Below are 25,792 nucleotides of genomic sequence, written 5' to 3'. Positions count from 1 at the left end.
AGGCCACCCGATACATGCGCATTGGGCTGTGGAGATGGAAGCCCAACTACGGGAAGGCTGCCAGCAAGTATAAGCAGGCCGCCTTAGCCTTCCTCAGGGCCAAGAGGCTGGAGGAGGCTGCAGAAGCCTTCCTCAAGGAAGCTGAGTCCCATGAGAAAAACAGAGCGCCCCTCTGTGCGGCAATGGCCTATGAGCAAGCTGGCCTGTACCTGAGCAAGTCCAATCACCTGCAGGAGACGGCCCAGGCTCTGAAACAGGCTGTCTCCTGCTACCTGCAGTGTGGAGAGGCAAACATCGCAGCCTGGATCTTGAGGAGCTCCAGTGAGCTACTGGAGAGCCAGATCCCTCACCAGGTGGTGTGCCTCTACCAGAGGGCATCCCAGTTATTTGAGGAGGAGTCCCGCTTCCTGAAGGCCCTGGACTTCACTGGCCGAGCCTCCAAGGTGCTGGTGAGGCACAAGCGCTACGGGGACGCTGCTATCTCCCTCGGCCAGGAGAAGCGCTTGTATGTGAAGGCGGAGGGCTTCCCTGTGTGCCACTGGAGAGCCCTGGCGCAGTGCCTAGCCCACCTGTGTGACCGGGATTTCGCTGCTGCCTCCACCTGCCTGGAAGATAGCTGTATATATTTTCCCAATTTCACAAGCACTGCTGAGTTCATGGCGATGGTAACTTTGCTGAATTGCTACGAAGACAAGGACCAAGAAGGAGTGAACTGGGTCTGCAGGTTTCCTGTCTTCAAACACCTGGACAAGGAATACAGGAAGATGACCACATTCCTGAAGGTACCTGGCGTCGAGAACCTGAAGACCAGTCTTTTGCCACCTTCATCCACATGCATGTCCCCTTCCAACATCGAAAAGCAAGCAGCCTCAGCAACAAAGAAGGAGGACGGGGGCGAGGAGAAGATGGTGGAGAACCCGGAGGAGGACATTAAGGAGGAGGAGGAGAAATTGGAAGAGAAGGAGAAGGAAGAGGAAGATAGGATCTCTCTCTCCATGGAATGTACCATCTGCTAACCGCTGCTTCCCAGAACAATGATTTAATTAAAGCTAATTAGTTACAAAAATAAACGTTCTGTTATACCAGTCTTGTATCTGTGTGTGTGTGGGTGTGCTTTCTCCCATCATACCTTTTCTCACCCTTTTTTTTCAAACTTGAATGGAGGCCTTTGCATTCCTCCCCCTTCCCAATGACCCCTCTGGGCCATCCTCCCAGTGTAGATATACATTCCTTCCAAGGTGAAATATTTTCCCTTTACTGACTGGTAATTCCTGGCTCAGGCATGGGTTCCAGGAGAAAATTATCAACGAGGTTACTCTCTGCTTTGCCACACCCCCCCCCCCAACCTTTCCCATTGATCATCAAGAACTACTTCTTATATTTATAGATTTTTTAACTGCCAAAACTCCTCAGGGTCAGATTATAGAACACCTAAAAATTCTTAGATTTTGTTCATGCCTCCCCTGTGCTAACCATTCTAAGACCTAGTGCCCAGACCTTGAAGTCTGCAAATGAATTAGCCTTTTCCCTGGAAAACTGAAATGATCTTCTTTCAATCAGTTTGAGCTTGAGGCTAAGGTGTAGGATAAGGAACAGGATCAGTTGTCAACCTGGAGGGGACTTGAATAGGTCCACCCAGTCTAATCCCCTCATTTTACATAAGAGGTAGTTCTGGGCCCCAAAGAAGTTAACTTGCTCAGGAACCCACTGGGGACAGGCCACAGGGGATGGGGACAGGCCACAGGGAACAGGGACAGGCATGATGGGTCCTCTGGGTCTTTCTATTCCAAATACAATCAAGAAGTGAAATCAAGTTGGAGAGGAGTAAGACTAGAGATGCCTTTCTAATCCCAAAGGCAGACCTATTCCTTTGTCTGCAGGAAAATCATCTGTGGCTTTAGTCAGGATGCAGAAGCTTCCTTCAGTCAGGTAAATCACTAAGCAGGAAGAAAAAGCTCACTCTCCATGAGACCTCTTCTGAATCTCCATTTCCTTCAGCACTCAGTCCTAGATAGACAGGTGGAGTGCCCAATTTGGAGGAGGCAGAAGAGACTGCTGCAGAAACCCAGACTACCTTTCCAATACGTCTTTGCTGTCTTGGTCCAAAACATCATGGATTCAACTGGATTAAACCAGTGCAAGGAGCTTCTCAATTCAAATCATCTCCTATCTCTAGGTCTGTACCAACTGCCCCCAGGCCCAAAAGTGCTTTCCTGTTCCTCCTTCACTTCTCAGCATTCCTGGGTTCTCTCAGGATCATTTCAAGCATCCTCTTCTATACAGGGCCTTGGCCATTTTCCTGGCCACTAGGACTTCCCCTTCCAAAGGAACCTCCCATCTACTTTGTATGTGTCTTGCATGTTGCTCTACATGGACATATTGGCTTTAGCTAGCAGACACAGTAGATAGGGAGCCAGCCCTGGGATGAAGAAGATTTGAGTTCAGCTTCTGTCTCAGATAATTCATAGGTCTGTGACCCTAGTCAGATCATTTTTAAAAAACTTCCTCAAGTTCACCATCTGCAAATTGGAGATAATGAATGCACCTCCCAGGGTTGTTGTGAGGACCAGCTGAGGTGGTAGAATAAGTGCCTGCTGTCTTCCCCTTATACAACAGGCAGCAAGGTGGCATGGGGGGAATGGAGACCCTTGTATGTGGAGGTAGAGAGCATCTCCATGTGCCACCAGAGAGCCCTAGCACAATGTCTAGCCCATCTGTGTGACCTGGATTTCCCTGCCGCCTACAACTGCCTGGGAGACAGCTGTATCTACTTTCCCAGTTTCCAAAGCAGGAGCCAATATGTGGCGATGGTAACTTTGCTGAATTTCTATGAAGTTCAGGACCAAGACGGAGTGGATGAGGTCTGCGGTTCTTCTGTCTTCAAACATCTTGACAAGGAGTATGGGAAGATGACCGTGATGCTGAAGGTACCTGACTTCAAGAACATGAGGACCAGGGTTTTGCCACCTCCATCTACATGCATGCCCATCTCTGACAGCCACAAGAAAACAGCCCCAATAACAAAGAAGGTGGAGGGCGAGGAGAAGAAGATGGAGAAGGTAGAGTAGGACACTAAGGAGGGGGAGCAGAAATTGGAGGAAAAGGAGGAGGAAGAGGAACGTGTTCTCTCTCTACATGGAATGTACCATCTGTTAACCTATCCTTCCTAGAACAACGAATAAATTAAAGCTAATCAAATAAGAAAAAAGTTCTGTTATACCTGTCTTTGGGGTGTGTGTGTGTGGGGGGGGAATCTGGCCAAGTACTCGGGTGCTTCTTGAGTCACAGGTTGTCTCCTCTACAGTCTTTGTTCAAGGATCACTTTACTGGGTTGGTGTTGGAACCTCAGGTTGGGAACCCCTGCTGTGAAGCATGAATTTCCTCAGCCTTTTGTGTGGCAGATTCCTCTTCTCTTCCCCTAGGTCTGGATTTCATTCCATTCTGGCTGCTTTGATGCATTCCATGTCTACACTGGAACTGTCTGGAGCCAACACACAGTCTACAGAGATTTGTGGTGCGCCTGCTGCAGCTCATCTTGACTCCCATCCCCACTGTGAGGGACTGCATTTCACAGAGCTTGTTTGGTGGTGGTGGGGAGACGCAGGTGCAGTACTCAGAGTTTTCCTTAGTTTATTTACTGTGAAATTCTTTCGAGTTCTTATCACTAGTCTTACCTCTTTAGAAATGATTCCTAATGAAATTCAGCACTCTCAGTTGCACAGAAATGCTTAATTTTAATGATCAGGGTGACAAATATCCAGTCTCCTGGACATGAGAAGTTGTTACTGCACCAGCTTGGGGATGGGTCTGACCTTGGCTGCCCAAACTTTGCCCAAGTGTTGATGGGTACATATATGTGAATAACCTGTGATGCGCTCCGTGTTCAGAAGTCTGAGTGTGAAACGTAACTGGATATGTCCTCAGATGTTGCCTGAGACACAGAGAATCAAGGATGACAGAAATAGAAAGTAAGTGACAGTCAGGCTATGAAGAACTCTTACCCTGGGCAAGTTAACCTTTGTGCTGTATGGACTAACTCTAACTTTAGATTCATCGCCTTTTGTTCCAAGGTATACTTAGCAGGGAACTGGCCATTCCACAGATGCCCCCTCTAACCCAGGTGACTTTTCTGAGTAACCACCATGTGCCCAGATCAATTTCTCTGGGGTTCCCTCACCAGAGCCCCTTGGAGGACCTCCTGTTGTGGCTGCTGGCACCTTGGATGTTTCCTGTGTCCCCCTTACTGGGCAATCAGGCTCACTACTTATGTATAGTTGAGCAGAACGCTTCCGTGGTGGTTCACCTATAGGCCCTGACATAGGATCAGTGGCCCTGCATCCAAAGACTCTCTGGACGTATTTTTTTAACCACTTTGTTCCTGGGTTGGGTTTGCTTTTGAACATTCTTCTCTGTTTAGCTGAGGAGGTTATTTGGGGGATTCTGACCTAGTAGTCACGTCCCTCTTAGACCAGGGGCTGTCTGTTGGCCAGTCATTGTGCATGGATCACTACAGCAGGTTGCTGCTGGGCCCTAGGGTAGGACCCCCTGCTGTGAAACATCACTTCCCTCTTATCGTTTTGTGTTGAAGATTCCTCTTCTGTTTGCCTGGGTCTGGATTTCAGGTCATTCAGGCCCCTCTGCTGCTTTCCATGTATACACTTGATCTGGCTGACTGGCCATCTGTGGATAGATTTCTGGGGTGCCTCCCTAGAACCTGCAGCACAGGATAGAAATGCTTAGCTTTGCTTTTGTGGCCTCTGTAGCCTGCCTTTATACTATCTTTCCAGCCTAAAGCCCCACTCTTCTCCTTCAGGGATTATGTGCTTCTGCCTTACTGCGCAGTTCTTTGTTCTTCCTGCCATCCTGTGCCTGCCCTTGGTTTTTGACCAATATTCCCTGAAAGCTTCCTTCTTCCTTCAAGCCTTGACTTGACCCAGCCAAGCCTTTCTGGCCCAGGCGCTACCATTTGTGTGATTCCTTTCCCAATCTTTTCCCCAACTTCCAGCCCAGACACAGAAATCTGTCTCAGGTAGACATCCCTCTCCCATAATCAGCTCCTCTTGCTCATGGCTCTCTGAGTCCTTTGCCTGGAATTCAGATTAAATCCCATCCAAAGAAGCTTGGGAGATTCTGAACCATCTTTCAGGTTTTTCTCAATGGGATCTGGTAGGCCTTAGCAAAACAACAAAGTTTAAAAGTTGTTGGATATACCTCCTACAGGAAAGTTTGCTTTATTAAAAATCATTATATATCATCACAGTGCAGTGGACAAAATTCTGGACTTGTGGAACCAGGGGACCTGGGTGTGAATTGGGCCTCCCTTAGTAGCTGTGTCACCCTGGGCAAGTCATTTAACCTCTGTGCCTGCATTTTCTCCTGTGAGGAGTTTAATGGCCTGTGCTGTCCCTTCCCAGCTCCACACCTGTGATCCTAGGACTGTGATGCTGTTTCCACAGGGCATTTGGGGGCTTCCCTCCCCCAAGCACACCCTTGAGTCATTTTTTTCCTCTCTCTTTTTTAAAACAATTAATGTTTAAAAATTTCCCTGCCATTTAAAAGCCATTTATGAAGGCTGGCAGAGCTGAGCCAGTGGTGATAGAGGGTAGTGCCTGGCCAGGCTAACAGCTTGGCCAGCAGACTCCCTCCCGCATGACCTTTTGTGGTTCCTGGTGACCTCTTTGCTGTTGCAAAGGACCGCGGTCCTGGTTCACTGGCATGCCCTCACCACCCCATAGGGGTGTGATGTGTTATTCATACACTTACTGAACATTTGTGCCCCTCTGGTATACCATAGAGTATGCACATCTGAAGCTGTCCATTGCAAGAGAATCATCTAAGCGGGACCCTTGTAACAAAAAAGGACAGAGAACAATTAAATATGAAAGCAGATTCTTCTCTAGTTATGTAGAATCTTAAGGCAACTTGGATACACATCTCTCAGCAGAAGTGCTGTTTAGGGAACTTCATTTAAAGTATAGTCAAAATGCTGATCCTGATTAGCCCTTAAGTGTACATTTCATTGTACAGAAAGCTACATTGTAACACTCTCTCGACATTCACAGAGCAGCTGTCAATTACCTTGTAGTCTTTGTGCAGACTGAAGAAGTGGTGTATTATTTGCAGAAAGCGCTCTTGCCCAAGGCTTTTGAGTTTTACCATAGCGATTCTAACATGCCCAGTGATTGGTAATTAGAAATGTTACTTTCACTGAAAGGGTCCTGAGATTTCAATTACTTTTAACCAACATGGGCACATTAAACTTTCTTTTGGGTTTATCAGCTGTTTCTCTTGTGCACAGGTAATAAGTGAATTAAAAATGATTTCTGAGCCACTAGTTTCCAAAGAGTTTTGGTAGTCCTATAAGAATAGGTGAGCATTCCGCTTTTCAGAAGCTCAGAGAGGAGACATTTCGTAGGAAAACTGCCTCCAAATTGGACCAGGATTGTACCTGATAACCAAGCATCTATATGAATTGAAATGGATATTGGGTAATGTAGAAATTTACAGAGAAAAGATAAAGAACTGTTCCAACTATGCAGTAAGCCCGTTGGGCTTCTCTTTCTACAGCCTTTCTTCTAGAGAAATCCTATGTGGCTAATTCTCAGACTGTTGGGTGGTACATTCCTCTAGGAGCAATTCAAAGATGACCTAGAACTTAGCCATGTATTTGATTGCCTGGTCCAGTATTCACTTAGGTCAGTTTGTTTCCCTTGTGTACAGTTTTAAAAAACTGAAAGGTGTTCAAGTAACATGAGTGCAGACCGATATTTCAAGGGAAATACTGAATTTCAGTTCTGTTACTTCTGTAACTGCGTGCCTCAGACATGGTTGTGGAGGCCATATTGCCCCCCTAATCTGTTCAGACACTGTTCCTTGGCAAGAATAATGTGCAGTACACAGGCACAAGGAGTGTAAGTTGAGTTCCCATGATATTCACGTCTGCTCTTTCTGCCTTGTTCCTCAATCTGGTTAAGTGCCAACTTCGGTACTAGTCAATGGGAAAGGTGGTGTTCAGTTGTGGGAAAGCGTCATAGCCAATTGGATAATTTATTATCGAGAAAATTACAATAAATCTCTAGCTTTTATACTTAAAAAAACAAATCATTCTATATCATGAGAGGGAGTATAGTGTAGTGTATAAAATTCTGGATTTGGGGAGTCAGGGGACCTGCGTTTGAATTGAGCCTCCCTTGGTAGCTGTGTCACCCTGGGCAAGTCACCTCTCTAAACTCTGTGTCGCAGTTTCCTCCTCTGTTGAGTTTAAGGGCCTGTGATGTCCCTTCCCAGCTCCACATTTGTGGTCCTGTGGAAACAACATCACGGTCATAGGATCAGACCCTTGAGTCATGACTTTCCCCCCCTCTCTTTTCTTTCAGCGATTAGTATGAAAATAAATTCTCCCAAAATTTAAAAGGCTTTTATAAACACTGACAGAGCTGAATCACTGGTGATAGAGGGTAAGCCCTGGCCAGGTGAACAGCTTGGCCAGCAGCAGCTGCTCTCCCGGTTACAAGGTCTGATCCCTGTGACTCCCCTGGGACAGACCCCCTTCCCCTCCCCCCACCCTGTGTTCCCCTCTACCTCTCCATTGGCCCTTTTCTGTCCTCCCCAGTCTGGCCCTGGTCTTTAGCTACCCACCTCTGAATGCTCTACGCACTCCCTCCTTGTTAGTTCCGCCACCTCCTTGCCCACATGGATCACTTGTGAGAGCTCCTTCTTCCTCTGCACAGGTCCAGGAGGCCCTCTGTCCCCGGGCCTAGCTTGCCCTGTGGCTCTGACTAGGGGGCCCTCTGTCAGGATTCTTCTGGAATCTATGGGATGTTCCATTGGCACCCCTCCCCCACAATGCTCCACTGCACACTCTGTTCGGTTCTGTGACTGGGGTGAGCTGTGGCTCTCCCTCTCTCTCTCTCCTCATCGTTCCCCTTTGCGCCTGCTCAGCCCCGGACATGGCAGGACAACAAAGCAGGGAGGGCCTGCGGCATATGGCCAAGGCCATCCAACACACACACGTCGGGCTGTTGAGATGGAAGCCAGACTATGGCAAGGCTGCTAGCGAATATGCACAGGCTGCCTTAGCCTTCTGCAGAGCTAAGAGGGTGGAGAAGGCCACAGAAGCCTTCCTCAAGGAAGCCGAGTCCCACGAGAAAAACCAAGTGCCCCTCCGTGCCGCCATGGCCTACGAGCAAGCCGGCCTGTACCTGAGCACGTCCGACCACGTGGAGGATGCCGCTGAAGCCGTGAAGCAGGCTATCTCCTGGTACCTGGAGTGTGGAGAGGTAGACATCGCAGCCTGGACCTTAAGGCGCTTCAGCCACCTGCTGGAGAGCCACATCCCGCACCACGTGGTGTATCTCTACCAGCAGGCATCCCAGCTCCTTGAAGGGGATGACCGTTTCCTGCTGGCCCTGGACTTCACTGGCCGAGCCTCCAAGGTGCTGGTGAGGCACAAGAACTACAGGGACGCTGCGATGTCCCTAGGCCAGGAGAAACACTTGTGTATGAAGGTAGCGCGCTTCTCTTTGGGCCGCCAGAGAGCCCTGTTGGAGTGTCTAGCCCATCTGTGTGACCTGGATTTCCCTGCAGCCTCCAAGTGCCTGAAGGAAACTTGTGTCTGTTTTCCAACTTTCCCATTCAGCGGCGAGTATGGTTTGTTGGTAACTTTGATGACTTGCTATCAAGACCGGGACCAAGATGCAGTGGACCTGATCTGCGGCTGTCCTCTCTTCCGTCACCTCGACAACGAGTACAAGAAGATGATGAAAATGCTGAAGGTACCTGACGTCGAGGACTTGTGATTCCTTCAACAATGAACTGATTAAAGCTAGTTAGTTAAAAAAATAAAAGCTAGTTAGTTAAAAAAAAATAAAAGTTCTACTATACCTGCCATGTGTGTTAGCGTGCTTTCTCCCATCATGCCTATTCTCAACCTCTTTCCTTGAAACGTGCATGGAAGCCTTTGGCTTCCTCTGCTTTCCCACTGTCCATCCTGTCCCGTCCTTCCAGAGTAGATGCGTTCCTTCCATGATTAAATATTTTCCCTTGACGGATTGGTAATTCCCTGCTCAAAGTGATGGGTTCCAGTGGAAAGCCATCAATTAGGTTACTCTCTGCTTTCCCACCCCCATTCCCCTCTTTGTCCCCTTTCCCCATGATCCTCAGGACCTACTTCCTACATTCGTAGACATTTGGCTGCCCAGACCCCTCAGGATGAGATTTTAGAACACCGAAAACTGCTGAGACTTTCTTCCTGCCTCTCCCACGCTTACCCTTCTAAGACATTCTGCCAGAACTTGAAGTCTACACATGACTTAGCCTTTTCCCTGGAAAATGGAACTGGACTTCATTCAGTCAGCTTGCGCTTGAGGCTCAGGTGTGGGGTAAGGAACAGGATCAGTTGTCAATCTCTATGGGACTTGAGCAGGTCCACCCAGTCTGCTCCCCCCATTTTACATAGGAGGTAGCCCTGGGGCCCAAGGAAGTTAGTTTGCTCAGGAACCCACTGGGGAAAGGCCACAGGGAACAGGGACAGGCAGGATGGGCCCTCTGGGTCTTCTGATTCCAAATACAATGAAGAAGTGAAACCAAGGTGGTGAGGAAATGGGAGCAGACATGAGAGAAAGACATGTGACCAGGGAGGCATGGAACACCACTGACATGGTAATGTAAGCTTTGCCTAACCTCGCCCAGAGGGGACAGAAGTGCCTTGTGCAGGAAGAATCTAGCATCTTTCAGACCCAGCCCTGTCCTGCTCTTCTCTCTGTACACGTGGACTTTCTTGTTGAGTGTTCTGACACTTCTTCTCACTGGGATTAAGGGGATTCTGGTTTGAGATGCTATTGTCAGTAAGAACTGGGGGAATATTAAAGGTCACCAGGACATCATTCCATAGATGTGACAGGATATGTTCCGTGGTCCATGGCAGGGCCCCCTGCTGTGATGACTCGCTCTAAGTTGAGGGCTTTGTTTCATTTTCATAATCTGGCTCTCTATGGCGTTCCTAGCTGCGAATGGGCCCTTCCACCAATACTCTCTCTACCTCAAGAGATTATCCCAGTCACCACAATGTGCTTGGATCAATTTCCGTGGTGTTCCCTCCTAAGAGGCCCTTGGAGGGCCTCCTGCTGTGCCTCCTGCTGTGCCTGCTGGCACATTGGACAATTTACTGGACACTCAGGCCCAGTACTTATGTTCAGCTGAGCAGAACACTTCCTCTGCGTTCCGCCTATAGGCTGTGACATAACATCAGTGTTCCTCCAACGAAGGTCTGTCTGGGCTCACTTTTTAGACCAATTTGTTCCTGGATTGGATTTGTATTTTTTTACCATTCTTCTCTTTTTCCCTGGGAAGTTCATGTGGGAGATTTTGACCAAGTACTCGGGTCCTTCTTGTACGGTCTGCTCTCCAGTTATTGTTCACAGATCACTACAGTGGGGTGGTCCTGGAACCTAGGTTAGGAACCCCTGCTATGAATCCTTAATTTCTTCTGACCTTTTGTCCTGCAGATTCCTCTTCTGTTTCCTGGATCTGGATTTCAGGCCATTCTGGACCCTACACTCCTTGCAGTGTCTACACTGGAACTGTGCAGGGACAACAAGCAGTCTGAGGAAAGATTTCTGGGGTATCTCCTAGAGTTCACCCTTAGCCCCACAGTGAGAGATATCATTCTGTGTGGATTTGGGCAACCTGTTCCCTTTTCTTGACCCTGGACATACTTCAGGGAAATTTTAGCCTACCTCCACCTGTGGTTTTCCATTATTCTGTTTTATGTGTTCTACAAATTCTTGGCAGGTGCAACTTTAGGATTCTGGCCCATATCACACCGTAGGCCCCCCTGAGGTGAAGGCCTGACCCAGGCATTGGACTTTCTATAAGATTATCTTCCTCTATACCAGGGTCTCCATTTCAGGAGCTATGAGGTGACTTGCTGCTTTTCCTCTAGACTGATGGATTGCCTTTGGACCATGTGTATTCATTTTAAATTCTTCTTGGTTCATTCTGCTGTCCAAGGAGCTGGTTCACTGAATGCTTCTGCTTGGGCTTTCCTGTTGCTCTCTTTGACTCATTTTCGCTAGGCAGCTGATTAATGGGATTCTGGTTGAGATCCTATTGTTTGTCAGGACTGAAGGAATATTGAAGGTCACAAGAACAACTTTTTGCAGATATGAGGGAATCTGTTCAGTACTCTGTGCTGTGATGCCATGGTGACAGCCAGATCGAAGTTGAGGGATTTTTTTCATATTCATTCTCTTTTGCTCTATCACAAAATTTGCTGGCTTTTGGCCCATCCACAGATGTTCCCTGCAGCCTAGAAGGTTTTCTCAGAAACCACCATGTGCCCAGATTACTTTCTGTGGGGTTCTCTCCACAAAGCCCTTTGGAGGGCCTCCTGCTGAGACACCTGGTACCCTGCAAGGTTCCTGGGTCCCCCATAAGGGGCACTGAGGATCGTTGCTTCCATTCACTTGAGAAGAACACTTCCTCTGTATTCCACCTGTAGCCGAAGACATACCATCAGTGTCCCTCCGTCTATATCTCTGGGCTCCTTTTGTGTTAACCCATTTGTTCCTGGGTTGGGTTCCTTTTCGCTGAGGAGTTCATTTGTTGAATTCTGGCCAAGTACTGGGGTCCCTCTTGAAGCAGGGGCTTTCTTATGTGCAGTCAGCGCTCCTGGATCACTACAGTGCTTTGCTAGTAGAACTTGGGTTGAGAGCCCTTGCTGTGATGCTGAATTTCCTCTTAGCCTTTTGTGCTGCAAGTTCCTCTTCTCTTTTGCCTGAGTCTGGATTTCAGGCCATTCAGGCCCCTCTCCTGCTTTCCATGTCTACAGTGGAACTGTCCAGACCCTCCAGAAAAAGGAGCAGGGCAGGCTGCAGGTGAGTCTGGAACCCACCAAGGCCAATGGTGACTTGTCCATCTCCATCCTGCCTAGCAGTAGTGTCCCCAGGACACAGAACTTCCTGGAGATGGCTGTAGCTATCCACCCTGGGCAGAGACTCCCCCAGTATCAGAATCCAGGCCATGCTCCTGAGCTTCACTGAGTAGACCAGTGTCATTCACCCCTAGGGGATGTAAGAAAGCCTCTAAAGGCTGGGTTTGAAGGCAGCACGAGGAAGAAGAAAGCTAATCTGTCATGCTTATGCCAGCCCCAGCTCAGCAAATGAAGAAGAACCTGTTTTACCATCTTGATAGTCTTCTACATCTCTGGTACATCCCTCTATAGTCAGACCATGTTATAAAATTACATCACATGACATGGCCCCAAGATTTCACAGAGCTTGTTTGGGGGGAGAGACAGAGAATAGTACTCAAGAGTTTTCCTTAGATTATTTGTTGTGAAATCCTTTTGAGTTGTTCTCTCTAGTCTGACCTCTTGAGAAATGTTTGCTAAGGAAATTCAGCACTCTCAGTACCACAGAAATGCTTAATTTTAATGATCAGTGTGACAAAGATCTCATCTCCTCAGCATGAGAAATTGTAGCTGCACTGGCTTGGGGATGGGTCTGACCTTGGCTGCCAAACTTTGCCCACTTTTTCATGGTGCATATGTGCCAGTATTCCCTGTGATACTCTCCATGTTCAGAAGTTGGAGTGTGCAAATTAGCTTGGTAAATCCTAGGATGTTGTCTGGGACACAGAGAATCAGAGATGACCGAAATAGCATGGAGGCATCAGAGGTAGGATAGGAAGAACCCTTACCCTTGGCAAGGTAACCTTTGTGCTGTAGGGACTCATTAAAACTCACAGATAGGGGATGGCATGTGCAGTTATGAAGGGAACTTCTGTGCTGGAAGCACAGTATATCAACATTAGTATATCCCAGATTCTTCTATTATCATACCTGAGTTTTCTGAATTATGCACTTCTTCCAAACCAGTCCTTTAGTGAACCTACATTCCTTCCCTGTATCCAATATTGATTTGTGGTGGACAAACCAACTGGTGGCCAGCCTGCTGTCCTTAGTTTGGCTGGTCTGTAAGGAACAGGCACCTGACACATACCTCCTGGCACCACGTGGACCTTCCACTACGTGCTGCCACACCCTCCAGCTCTTGAGAATCTTGTAGAACAGGGCATTCTTTATTTCCTTGAAATTCTTTATTTCTGTCAACTGATTTTTGCTGTGGAAAAAGTTGGGGGCATAATCCGTCGTTCGTTGCCCTCGATCCACAAAGTAATGTGGCTTCTCATCAATATTTTTCCTAAAGTGTTGTGATTTCTGGTAAATCTTGACTGAGTTTTAAACCATCTTGTTGCTTAGAATGACATGTCTCTTATCCCTCCCTTTTGTGACATGAGGTCTTATTTTTATTAATTATCTTTGGGTATTGACAGTTACAAATAGACCATTTTCCCTGCAGAGATAATTTTGTCCCTTTGTCTACGTTATGCCTCGATTTCTAGTCCCAATGAAGTGAAGCCCAATGGGCATTATCAGTGTTTTATTCTGAATTTTACTGTGAATGAGTCTAGAGTTACTCTTATATACAATGCCAGTTAATTCAGAGTTTTAGATAGTTCAGTTGCACCGACAAATGAAGATTATTAAAGACACGAGAAATCTCGAGTTGTTCGTAATCAATCACTTTATTTAGTGACCAACACAGAGGAAAGCCAGGAAAAGACAGAAGACTGAGTGCACGATGCAGAAGATGCAGAGCGCGTCTAGGATGATCAGCGTCACGTCACAGAGGTGTCCTTAACTGGCTGGAAAGAGGCTGCAGGATGTTATTCCTCACTGGCGCCATGCTGTCTTGCGTGCTGTAATCCAGAGCACACCTGCAGCCCCAGGACAGTGACATTGTCTGACAGGAACCTGACACTGAGGAAGATCTTGTCTTACAAGGATCTTGGTTAGATAGACTTGGTGGTGCTACTGCTGCTGCTGCTGTTGCTGCAAAATGAATAGATTAAAAAATACCTCCTGACCCCTGGAAATGTGAGGCTCTCCAAAGCTGGAGGTTACTATACGTTCCTCCATCAAAAACACCATGTTACAAGTTCAATTCATGAAGAGTAAGAAACTACATTAAGTTGGAACTTGCTTACTCCGTACGTGTCTAGTTTTATCGTCATTTTGAACGTGTAGGATACGTCCGCATGACCTTAAGATCTTAACGTTTGGGGGTGAGGATCAATGAGCCAAGGGTGCTTACCTGACTGGAGAATGTCATGCTTCTAAGAGTCTGGAAGCCAAGTCTTGTTTTTGAAAATCTTTGTAGAGGTGCCAAGATTTTCCCTCAGAATATCTGGAATGAGCAGTAAACAACCTTGAGTTCCAACTTGAAAACCTTTGTAGAGGGACTGAGATTTTTACTCAACAGTCTAGAAAGAGCAGTAAACTACCTTGAGTTCCAACGTGAAAATCTTTGTAGAGGGACTGAGATTTTATTTTAACTCAGAATATCTAGAATGACCAGTACAAAACCTTGAGCCTCTACTTTCAGTTAGGTCGGGACTCTTGGGTTATCACTCACTTTCCCAGGGGAGGGAAGTTGATACCCTCCCTCTTAGACTTGTTGGCCCAGATTTAGGCTTTCCACGGAGCTCTGGCCCTCTATTTATACCCACAGTAGGGGTGACACTCCCATTGACCCAACAATGCTTGACATCTCAACAACTGCTCACAGTAGAGGCATTTTTACCAAATATGGTTGTACTGTCCTACTTGGCATAAAAAGGCTAAATTGCCTTTTTTAACCAAAATTAGTCCTATGGGTTTTGAAACCCAACAGTGGTGACACTGACTTTTTTTCACCATAAATGGTAATACCAACTTTAAAATCTGACATGCCTTTAATTTTCTTCATGCATGACACTCTGCAATGGGGTGTACTCTTGTCAGTCAATCAATCAAGCTGTACTTTTGATTGCTTAGTGTTTGGAAATACATATTTGAAAGTGAGGGAGCTGTGCTGCCTCCAGCTTTTGCTCTGCTAGGATAAGGTAATAAGCTGATTTTCTATTGGGAAGGTAATGGCACAAACGCGACTTTAAGAACTAGATGAGTTTTAAGGTACCTTCTCTCTCCAAATCTATGACAATTGTGCCGGTAGTCAGCACAGGTAAGTGGGAAAGTCACGTACACATTTGAAAGGAGAGCATGGAAGACGTGGACTGTGCTGTTCCTATGGAAATTACGAGCTCAGAAGAACAACAGCTGTGGCTTCCCCACCTTTGGAAGGTGAATGAAAATTGTAAAACCTGAAGGGACAGAAACCAAGGCATGATTATGTTACATTCAAATTTACCACTGCTGACAAAAGGGTAGTAATAGTAAGGCAATTCAAAACAAGACTTAGACAGATCACCTTTGTTCATGGATGACTACAATGAGTTGCTGTTGGACCCTGGGCTTTGACTCCCTGCTGTGAATCATTACTTTCCTCTTACCTTTTGTGTTGCAGGTTCCTCTGCTGTTTGTCTGCTCTGGATTTCAGGTCATTCAGACCCCTCTGCTGCTTTCCATATCTGCACTGGAACTGTCCATGGCTAAAAGGCAGTCTGTGTATAGAGTTCTGGGGTGTCTCCTAGAGGCCATTCTCACCCACATTTCAGCTGTTAGTGATTGAGTTCTGGGCAAATTCTCCCTTTCCATTACCTATTCTTGATCAGGGGCATACTTTGGGAAAATTCTGGCCTTCTTCTAACTGGGGTGTTCTACCATTCTACTTTATCAAGTCTGGTCACTGTTGGTGGATCCAAATGAAGGATTCTGACCCAGCATCCAACATTGCCCCCCCTGCTGTGAATGCCTGGCCCAAGGATGCAATTTTGTGTAAGATTCCCTTCGTCTATGCTGGGGTCTCCTTTTCAAGAGCTTCAGGTCCACCTCCTGCTTTCCCTCTAGACTGAAGGATTGCCTGAGACCATGTCTAATCAATGGAGATGTTTCTAGGGTTACTTCTAAAGTCCAAGGAACTGGTTCGATGAATGCTTGTGCATGGGTTTCCTTCTTACTCTCTTTGACTCATTTTCTCCAGGCAACTGATTAATAGGATTCTGGTTGAGATCCTGTTGTCAGTCAAGACTGATGAAGTATGGATGGTCACAAGAACAAATATTTACAGATATGAGGGGAAAAGTGCATGGCCAACAGAAAGGCTGTGGAAAGATTTCTGGGGTGCCTCCCTAGAGCCTGCAGGACAGGATACAAATGCTTAACTTTGCAGTTGAAACCTCTGTAACCTGCCATTACATTATCTTTCCAGCCTAAAGCACCACTATTTTCCTTCAGGGCTTCTGCCTTACTGGGCAGTTCTTTGTAAGTCCTGTCACCCTTTGCCCACCCTTTAGGTTTGACCAATATGGTCTGAAAGCTTCCTTCTTCCTTCAAGGCTTGCATTGACCCAGCCAAGCCTTTCTGACAGAGGTGATACAACTTGCATGATACCTTTCCGATTTTTTCCCCAACTTTCAATTCCTACACAGAATTCTGACTCAGTTAGACTCTCTCCATCCAATAATCAGCTCCTCTTGCTCATGGTCTCTGAGTCCTTTGCCTGAAACTCAGCTTAGATCCCATCCAAAGAAACTCTGAAGATTCTGAACCACCTTTCTGGTTTTTCTCAGTGGGATCTGGTAGGCCTTAGGAAAAAAAAAAAAACTTTGAAAGTTTTTGGATAAACCTCCTACAGAAAAGTTTGTTTTCTTAAAATCATTATATGTCATCTGAGGGAGCATAGTGTGGAGGACACAACTCTGGACTGGGGGAGTCAGGGGACCTGGGATTGAATTGAGCCTCCCCTAGTAGCTGTGTCACCCTGGGCAAGGCCTTTAACCTCTGTGTCTCCATTTCCTCCTCTGTTGAGTTTAATGGAGTGTGATGTCCCTTCCCAGCTCCAAACCTGTGATCCTGTGACTGGGATGCTCTTTCCATGGACATTGTGGGGTTTCCCTCCCTCGCAAAGCACACCCTTGAGTCATGTCTTTTTTTTCTCTCTTTTCTTTCAGCAATTAGGATGAAAAACTTCCCCTGAAATTTAAAAGCCACTTATAAAGACTGCAGAGAGGAATCAAGATATAGATGCTAAGCCATGGCCAGGCTAACAGCTTGCCCAGCAGCCGCTCTCCCCCGGGGTCCTTTGTGGTTCCCAGCAACCTTTTTGCTGTTCCAAAGGTTCCCACCCCTCCAGTTCTTTGGCACGTTCTCAGCATCACAGAGGGGTGTGATGAGTTAGTTACTAGGTCTGAGCCCTGTGGCTCTCCCTCGAAGCATCCCCTTCCTCCCCTCCCCCACCCTGTGTTCCCCTCTGCCTCTCCATTGGCCCTTCTCTGTGGCCCCAGTCTGGCCCAGGTCTTTGGCTACCCAGTGCTGAATGCTGTCCAGACTCCCTCCTTGTTGGTTTGGCCACCTCCTTGCCTGGATCGATTGCTTGCGAGATGTCCTTCTCGCTCTCCAAGGACCCAGGAGTCCCTATCTCCCCAGCCCCACTTCCACTATGGCTCTGACTCCAGGGACCTCTGTCGAGATGCTTATGCAATCAATGGGGTGTTCCATTTGAACCCCTCCCCCCCACAATGCTCATCCCCTCTCTCTGTTGGGTTCTGTTGCTGGGGTGAGCTGTGGCTTTCCCTCGCTCTCTCTCCAGGCAGTTCCCGGTTGACCCAGGTCCTCCTCCCTTACAGCTGGCAGCCACGGGACATGGAAGAACAAAAAACCAGGGAGGCCTTGGGGCATATGGCCCAGGCCACCCAATACAAGTGCATTGGACTGTTGAGATGGAAGCCCGACTACGGGAAGGCTGCGAGCGAGTATGAGCAGGCCGCCTTAGCCTTCCTCAGGGCCAAGAGGCTGGAGGAGGCCTCAGAAGCCTTCCTCAAGGAAGCTGAGTCCCACGAGAGAAACAGAGCACCCCTGTGTGCCGCAATGGCCTATGAGCAAGCTGGCCTGTACCTGAGCAAGTCCAACCACCTGGAGAAGGCCGCCCAGGCCGTGAAGCAGGCTGTCTCCTGGTACCTGGAGTGTGGAGAAGCAGACACCGCAGCCTGGACCTTGAGGCGCTTCAGACAGCTGCTGGAGAGCCACATTCCGCACCAGGTGGTGTGTCTCTACCAGCAGGCATCCCAGCTATTTGAGGGGGAGAACTGCTTCTCGCTGGCCCTGGAATTCACTGGCCGAGCCTCCAAGGTGCTAGTGAGGCACAAGCGCTACAGGGACGCTGCGTTCTCCCTCGGCCAGGAGAAACACTTGTATATGGAGGTAGAGAGCTTCTCCATGTGCCACCAGACAGCCCTGGCACAATGTCTAGCCTACCTGTGTGACCTGGATTTCCCTGCTGCCTGCAAGTGCCTGGAACACAGCTGTATATGCTTCCCCAGTTTTCAAAGCAGCAGCGAATATGTGGCGATGGTAACTTTGCTGAATTACTATTTAGATGAGGACCAAGACGGAGTGGATGAGGTCTGCAGTTCTGTCTTCAAACATCTTGACAAGGAGTATGGGGAGATGACCGTGATTCTCAAGGTACCTGACCTCGAGAACCTGAGGACTAGGATTTTGCCACCTCCATCTAAATGCATGCCCAGCTCTGACAGCCAGAAGAAAACAGCCCCAACAACAAAGAAGGTGGAGAGCGAGGAAAAGAAGTTGGAGATGGTTGAGGAGGACACTAAGGAGGGGGAGGAAAAATTGGAGGACAAGGAGGAGGAAGACGATTACGTGTTCGGTCTGTCTATGGAAAGTCCCATCTGTTAACTTATCCTTCCTAGAACAACGAATAAATTAAAGCTAATGAAATAAGAAAAAAGTTCTGTTATACCTGTCTTTGGGGTGTGTGTGTGTGTGTGTGCGTGTGTGTGTGTGTCCTCTGTCCCGACATACCTATTCTCACCCTCCTTATTTCAAACGTGCATGCAACCCCTGGGGATCCTCCCCCTTCCCAATGACCCCTCTGTTCCCTCCTCTCAGAGTAGATTCATTCCATGCATGGTGAAATATTTTCTCTTTACTGACTGGTAATTACTGTCAGTAATGGGATCCAGTGGAAAACAATCAAATAGGTTAGTCTCAGCTTTCCCACTCTTCACCCTCTCCTTTCCCAATGATCATCACCGACATACTTCTCACATTAATAGACATTTTGACTGCTGAAACTCCTCAGCATGAGATTATAGAACACCTAAAACTTCTGAGACATTGTATATGCCTCCCCCATGGTTAACATTCTAAGACACATTGCCCAGACCTTGAAAACTGCAAATGACTTAGCCATTTCCCTGGAAAGTGGAAGTGAACTTCATTCAATCAGCTTGAGCTTGAGGCTCAGGTATAGGATAAGGAACAGGATCAGTTGTCAACCTGGAGGGGACTTGAGCAGGTCCACCCAGTGTAATCCCCTCATTTTACATCGGAGCTAGCCCTGGGCCCCAAAGAAGATAACTTACTCAGCAACCCGCTGGGGACAGGCCAGAGGAAACAGGCACAGGCAGGACGGGCCTTCTGGGTCTTTCAGTTCCAAACACAATGAAGAAGTGAACTCAAGTTGGTCAGGAAATGGGACCAGAGAAGAGAGAAAGACAAGTGACCAGGGAGGCATGGAACACCACTGACATGGTAATGCAAGCTTTCCCTAACCTCTCCCAGAAGGGACAGAAGTGCCTTTTACAGCAGGAATCCATAGCAGCTTTCAGATCCATCCCTGTCCTGCTTTTCTCCCTGTGCACATTTTCTTTTTCAAAATCATTCAACAGTATTTAAATTACCAAAAATTAATTGGAGCCAGATTGAGGAGGGTCCAACAGAACAACCACCTAAATTTCTTGACACATCTGAAATTCCCAAGGGAGTTTGGAAAGAAGGTAGAACTTGAAGCTTCACTTAGGAAACACATGCTAATAATCAGAAATATCCCAAAGTGGAATGAATCGTCTCAAGACAAAATGGATCCCCAGGCCGAGGAACTTGGGCAGCAAAGACCAGCTGAATTCTTGCTGGTTTCCTGCAAGGGAGGTCCTTGTCCAGGAGTTGGACTGAAATGGCCTCGGAATGCCCCTGCACCTGTCTAATTCTGTTTCACTTGGAGCCCATTAGACATGCAGACTGTTTGCAAAACTGGGAGAGAAGTCATGGAACTCCCCTGGACATCTCTAGAGTGTTCCCTGCATGACACGATATGACTATATGTATAGCCCCTAAAATAAAATTGCCTCCAGGATTGTGTTGGCTCTCATGTTAATGTGAATCAGGGAAAAACCTTTTCTATTCCTTCCCAAAAGAACACTGAAAGTAGAACAAGTTCCCATCAATATGACCGCCTCTCCAGCAATACACAAATGCTGATTCCTTCCATGGAGGGGTGGTCCTCTTAAGCTTGCTTTGAGTATCCTGGACCCCTCTGGCAGCTTGGTGAAGACTCAGAACACTTTCAGAAAAATATCCTTCAATGCAAAAAATATATAGGCTTACAAGGGGGACTAATTATGTTGAAATAAAGATGTATTTTCTTTTTCTCCAGCATATGTAATGGATGTCCTGAAATGCATCAGAATGATGCTGCCCTAGGAAAGAGTGTTGCAAGGTAAATGAGGTCATAAAGACAGATTTCCTTAGTGCTGCTTTCACGTTCACTTCCAGTCACAGATGTTATTATGGTGTGGATGTGCATGCCCCTGTAGAACGCCCACCAGAAGCATTCTTATCCATCGTCCCTTCTGCCCCCTCTCTCCACCCCTGCCAGGGTCTACCAGTCCTTTAAAGACCTATGAGTCCATGTCACTGTGCACCAGAGTACTGATTTTCACAGCAGTGGAAATCCACCTCTGCTCTCCCTTCTACTGACCAAAAAGGAACACCACAATCATGAATTAGTTTACTGAGAGCAGCATACTAAGCCTTCAAGGTGAGTGTTTCTTGGATAGTGCTTTTTTTGTCTTTTTCTCCTTTGGATCTGTGATGTCACTGATGTGGAGAACTCTCAGGATGAAAACTTACTCCACAGATGAACCTCACTTCACAGGACTTCGGGAGGTTCTTGGTGAGAGACTTGGCTGTTCCAGGTGGGACTTCCCAACCAGAGCTGAAGTCACTTTTCTGATTGCCAGCCTGACCCCTCTATCAACCAGCCCATGTTCCTATTGTCTTTTCTTAGAGCATGTATTTGAAAGAAAACAAAATACACCATCTATGCCAAAATGACCCTTTTACCCTCAGTTGCACTTGACTCATTTTAAGATGGTGACCTAGGAGAACAAAGCACAAAGTCGAAAACGGTGATGTTTTATTACGGGGATGAAACTGGATCTCGAGAAAACCTGTTCTCCGTGTTGAATTATGTCACTGTTTCCCAATTTTGTCTCTCTTTTCATGATTTAATGGGGACAAGATGCATGGGCTGCTAATTTCAATGGATCTGCTGGAAACTTGTCATTCGATATACCATTCCATGGAACGTAGAATTCCATGGCAAAGAAACTCCAGGCTTGACAGCTATGCCAAGAAAGCTGAAAGTTTAAAAGGAAGTCACTGCAAATGGCGGGATGTAATTAATATTGTCAGAAAGTGGAGTAAGATAAGTAGCAAACAAAATGTGAAGGAAACTCCCGGCAGCAGGCAAAAGGAGCGCCACTAGTGATAGAGCAGAAAGTGTTCAGTTCCCTTCTCTAGGAGTAAGGCTAGAGATGACTTTCTAATGCCTAAGGCAGACCTATTCCTTTGTCTGCAGGAAAATCATCCGTGGCTTCAGTCAGGAAGCAGAAGCTTCCTTCAGTCAGGTAAATCACTAAGCAGGAAGATAAAAGTTCACTTTCCATGAGACCTCTTCTGAATCTCCCGTTCCCTCAATACTCATTCCTAGATAGACCAGTGGAGTGCCCAATTTGGAGGAGGCAGAACACTGCTGCAGAAACCCAGACTAAGTTTCCAATACATCTTTGCTGTCTTGGTCCAAAACATCATGGATTCAACTGGATTAAACGAGTGCAAGGAGCTTCTCAATTCAAATCATCTCCTATCTCTAGGTCTATACCAACTGCCCCCAGGCCCAAAAGTGCTTTCCTGTTCCTCCTTCACTTCTCAGCATTCCCGGGTTCTCTCAGGATCATTTCAAGCATCCCCTTCTATACAGGGCCTTGGCCAGTTTCCGGGCCACTAGGACCTCTCCTTCCAAAGGAACCTCCCATCTACTTTGTATGTGTCTTGCATGTTGCTCTACGTGGACATATTGGCTTTAGCTAGCAGACACAGTAGATAGGGAGCCAGCCCTGGGATCAAGAAGATTGGAGTTCAGGTTCTGTCTCAGATAATGCAGAGCTCTGTGACCCTAGTCAGATCATTGTTTAAAAACTGCCTCAAGTTCACCATCTGCAAACTGGAGATAATGAATATACCTCCCAGGGTTGTGGTGAGGACCAGCTGAGGTGGTAGAATAAGCGCCTGCTCTCTTTCCCTTACACAACAGATAGCCAGGTGGCATGGGGGGTATGGAGCCTTGTTCCCATCAGTCCTTGTGTCCCCATGTATCTGTCCATGTACTCCCATCAGTCTGCGTGTCTGCCATCAGTCTCTCCATGTTTCCCCACCTGTGCTTGTGTCCTCATCTGTCCATGTCTCCCCATCTGTTTGTGTGTGCCCATATGCCTGTGTCTCTCTCTGTCCTTGTATTCCCACCTCTCTGTCTTTGTGTCCCCATTTGTCCGAGTCTCCCCATCTATGTGTGCCCATTTGTTAGTGTCCCCATCTGTCCGTGTCTCCCCATCTGTCCTTCACTAGACACTTTTGAAAGACCTCCTGCTGTGGTTGTTGCTCCCTTGGTTGGTTCCTGTACTGTTCCTTGGAGGGCACTGAGGTCCGTTGCTTGTGTTCCTTTCAGCATGTCTGTGGTCCCTCTCTAGGCCGAGGGATAAGGCCAGGGTCCCTGCATTTAAAATCTCTCTGGGCCTATTTCTTTTAAGTAATTTGTTATCAGATTGAGGGTTTTTTTTTTTTGCACATTCTTCTCCTCTTTCCCTGATGAGTTCATTTGGGGGATTGTGGCCTAGTTCCTGGGGTCCCTCTTGATAAAGGGGCTGTTTCCTCTTTAGTACCTGTTCAGGGATCATTTTAGTGGCTTGCTACTGGCACCTCAGTTGGGATCCTACGCTGTGAATCATTCCATAGACCTTAGATTTATTTGTGCAGACTCCTCTTCTGTGTCCTGGGTCTTGATTTCAGACCATTGTAGGTACTCTGGTCATTTCTGTGTATACACTGGAACGATCTTGGGTCAATCGACATTCTGTAGATAGATTTCTGTAGTGTCTGCTAAAACCCATCCTCAGTCCCCCACTGTGAGTGATGGATTTCTGCGTGGATACTGGCTGACTCTTCCCTTTTCTTCAGCAGGGGGGCATTTTTCAGGTATTTTGGCAGTGTTCGGGCTGCATTTTTGCTCCACTTCCCGCTTTCCCTGTAGACTGAAGGATGGCCTTGGGATCAAGTGTCATAAGTGGAGACATCTCTAGGATCATTGGTAAGGTCCAAGTAGCTGGCACACTGACTTCCTCTGCATGGACTCTCTTGTTGTGCTTTCTGACAGTCTTTTGCACTGAGCAGTTGATTTTGGTGATTCTGGTTGAGATCCCATTATCGGTCATGACTGAGGAAATGTTGAAGGTCCCAAGAACTTCTTTTGACAGATTTCAGGGGATCTGTTCTGTGGGCCTCTGAAGGGCCCCCTGCTGTGCGCGTGGACTAAATGTTTTGGGTTTTGCTTCAGAATCCTCAGGAGATTTTCCCAGTAACTACCATGTCCTTGGATCAATGGTTGTAGTGTTCCCTTAAAGGAGCCCTTTGGAGGACCTGCTGCTTTGTCAGCTGGCACCTCAGGTACTTCCTGTGTTCCCCTTGCTCAGCATTTAGGGACATTGCTGCTGCTTACTTCAGCAAATCATTCCTCTGTATTCCACCTGTAGGCCCAGAGGTAGCATCAGTGTCCCTCCATCTATCTCTCCGGGCTCCTTTTGTGTTAACCCATTTGTTCCCGGGTTGGGTTTGTTTTGGACCATTCTTCTCCTTGTTGCTGAGGAGCTCATTTGCGGAATTCTGGCCAAGTACTGGGGTCCCTCTTGGACCAGGGGCTTTCTTCTCTCCAGTCAGCGCTCATGGATCACTACAGTGGTTTGCTGGTCGAACTTGGGTTGGGACCCCCTGCTGTGAATGTTGAAATCCCTCTTAGCCTTTTGGGTTGCAAATTCCTCTTCTCTTTCGCCTGAGTCTGGATTTCAGGCCATTCAGGCCCCTCTGCTGCTTGCCATGTCTGCAGTGGAACTGTACAGGGCCTTCAGAAAGAGGAGCAGGGCAGGCTCCAGGTGAGTCTGGAACCCACCAAGGCCAATGGTGACTTTTCCATCTCCATCCTGCCTAGCACTAGTGTCCCCAGGACACAGAACTTCCTGGAGATGGCTGTAGCTATCCATCCTGGGCAGAGATTCCCCCAGTGGCAGAATCCAGGACATGCTTGTGAGCATCACTGAGTAGACCAGTGTCATTCACCCCTAGGGGATGTAAGAAAGCCTCTGAAGGTTGGGTGTGAAGGGAGCACGAGGAAGAAGAAAGCCAGTCTGTCATGCTTATGCCAGCCCCAGCTCAGCAAATGAAGAAGAACCTGTTTTACCATCTTGCTAGTCTTCTACGTCTCTGGTACATCCCTCTATAGTCAGACCATGCTATAGAATGACATCACATGACATGGCCCCAAGATTTCACAGAGCTTCATTGGGTGGGTCGGGGGTGGGGGGGGAGACACAGGAGTAGGACTCAGAGTTTTCCTTAGATTATTTGTTGTGAAATTCTTTTGAGTTGTTATCACTAGTCTGACCTCTTTAGAAATGTTTGCTAAGGAAATTCAGCACTCTCAGTACCACTTGTCTCTTCAGCATGAGAAATTGTAGCTGCACTGGCTTGGGGATGGGTCTGAACTTGGCTGCCCAAACTTTGCCCACTTTTTCTTGGTACATATGTATCGGTATTGCCTGTGATTCTCTCCATGTTCAGAAGTTGGAGTGTGCAAATTAGCTTCGTAAATCCTAGGATGTTGTCTGGGACACGGAGAATCAGAGATGACCGAAATATCATGGAGGCATCAGGGGTAGGATACGAAGAACCCTTAACCTTGGCAAGGTAACCTTTGTGCTGTAGGGACTCATTAAAACTCACAGATAGGGGATGGCATGTGCAGTTATGAAGGGAACTTCTGTGCTGGGAGCACTCAACATTAGTATATCCCAGATTCTTCTATTATCATACCTGAGTTTTCTGAATTATGCACTTCTTCCAAGGCAGTCCTTTAATGAACCTGCGTTCCTTCCCTGTATCCAATATTCATTTGTGGTGGACAAACCAACTGGTGGCCAGCCTGCTGTCCTTAGTTTGGCTGGTCTGTAAGTAACAGGCACTTGACACATACCTCCTGGCACCACTTGGACCTTTCATAGTAAATGCTGCCACACCCTTCCCTCCTTTAGAACCTTGGACAACACAGCATTTCTTTATTTCCTTGAAATTCCAAACTTTCTGCCAGCTGAATTCTGCTGTTGAAAAATCCTGGGGCATAATCCCTCAGTGATACTTGATCTATAAACTCATGTGGCCACTCATTTATTTTTTTCTAAAGGCTTTCGATTTCTAGTAAGTCTTGACTGAATTTTGAACCATTTTGTTGTTTCGAATGACATGTCCCTTACTCCTCCTTCTTTTGTGACATGAGATCGCTTTTTTTGTTAATGATCATTGACCCTTGACAGTTACAAATACACCATTTTCTCTGCAGAGACAATTTTGTCCGTTTGTGTTTGTTATGCCTCAGTTTCTAATCTC

At 47.2% G+C, this 25,792-nt stretch overlaps 2 long non-coding RNA genes and 2 pseudogenes across 2 annotated transcripts; 2 read left to right on the top strand and 2 right to left on the bottom strand.

Moving 5' to 3' along the window:
* Positions 1-3,723: 3,723 nt before the first annotated feature.
* LOC140515505 (uncharacterized) lies at positions 3,724-7,799 on the bottom strand. Its single transcript, XR_011971057.1, has 5 exons — positions 7,639-7,799; positions 7,221-7,303; positions 5,764-5,845; positions 4,446-4,714; positions 3,724-3,931 (listed from the first exon to the last, which is right to left on the bottom strand). It is a non-coding gene; the product is annotated as an uncharacterized lncRNA (long non-coding RNA).
* Positions 7,800-7,949: 150 nt separating this feature from the next.
* LOC140516354 (gamma-soluble NSF attachment protein pseudogene) lies at positions 7,950-8,798 on the top strand (annotated as a pseudogene).
* Positions 8,799-13,568: 4,770 nt separating this feature from the next.
* On the bottom strand, positions 13,569-14,546 carry LOC140515171 (uncharacterized). The gene is made up of 3 exons (XR_011970865.1): positions 14,347-14,546; positions 14,157-14,249; positions 13,569-13,894 (listed from the first exon to the last, which is right to left on the bottom strand). It is a non-coding gene; the product is annotated as an uncharacterized lncRNA (long non-coding RNA).
* A 3,098-nt stretch (positions 14,547-17,644) lies between these two features.
* LOC140516352 (gamma-soluble NSF attachment protein pseudogene) lies at positions 17,645-18,697 on the top strand (annotated as a pseudogene).
* Positions 18,698-25,792: the final 7,095 nt, after the last annotated feature.

Source organism: Notamacropus eugenii, chromosome X (assembly GCF_028372415.1).
Source record: "Notamacropus eugenii isolate mMacEug1 chromosome X, mMacEug1.pri_v2, whole genome shotgun sequence".
NCBI lineage: Eukaryota > Metazoa > Chordata > Mammalia > Diprotodontia > Macropodidae > Notamacropus > Notamacropus eugenii.
The sequence above is the reverse complement of the archived record's forward strand: the minus strand, read 5'-3'. Positions and strand labels throughout refer to the sequence as shown.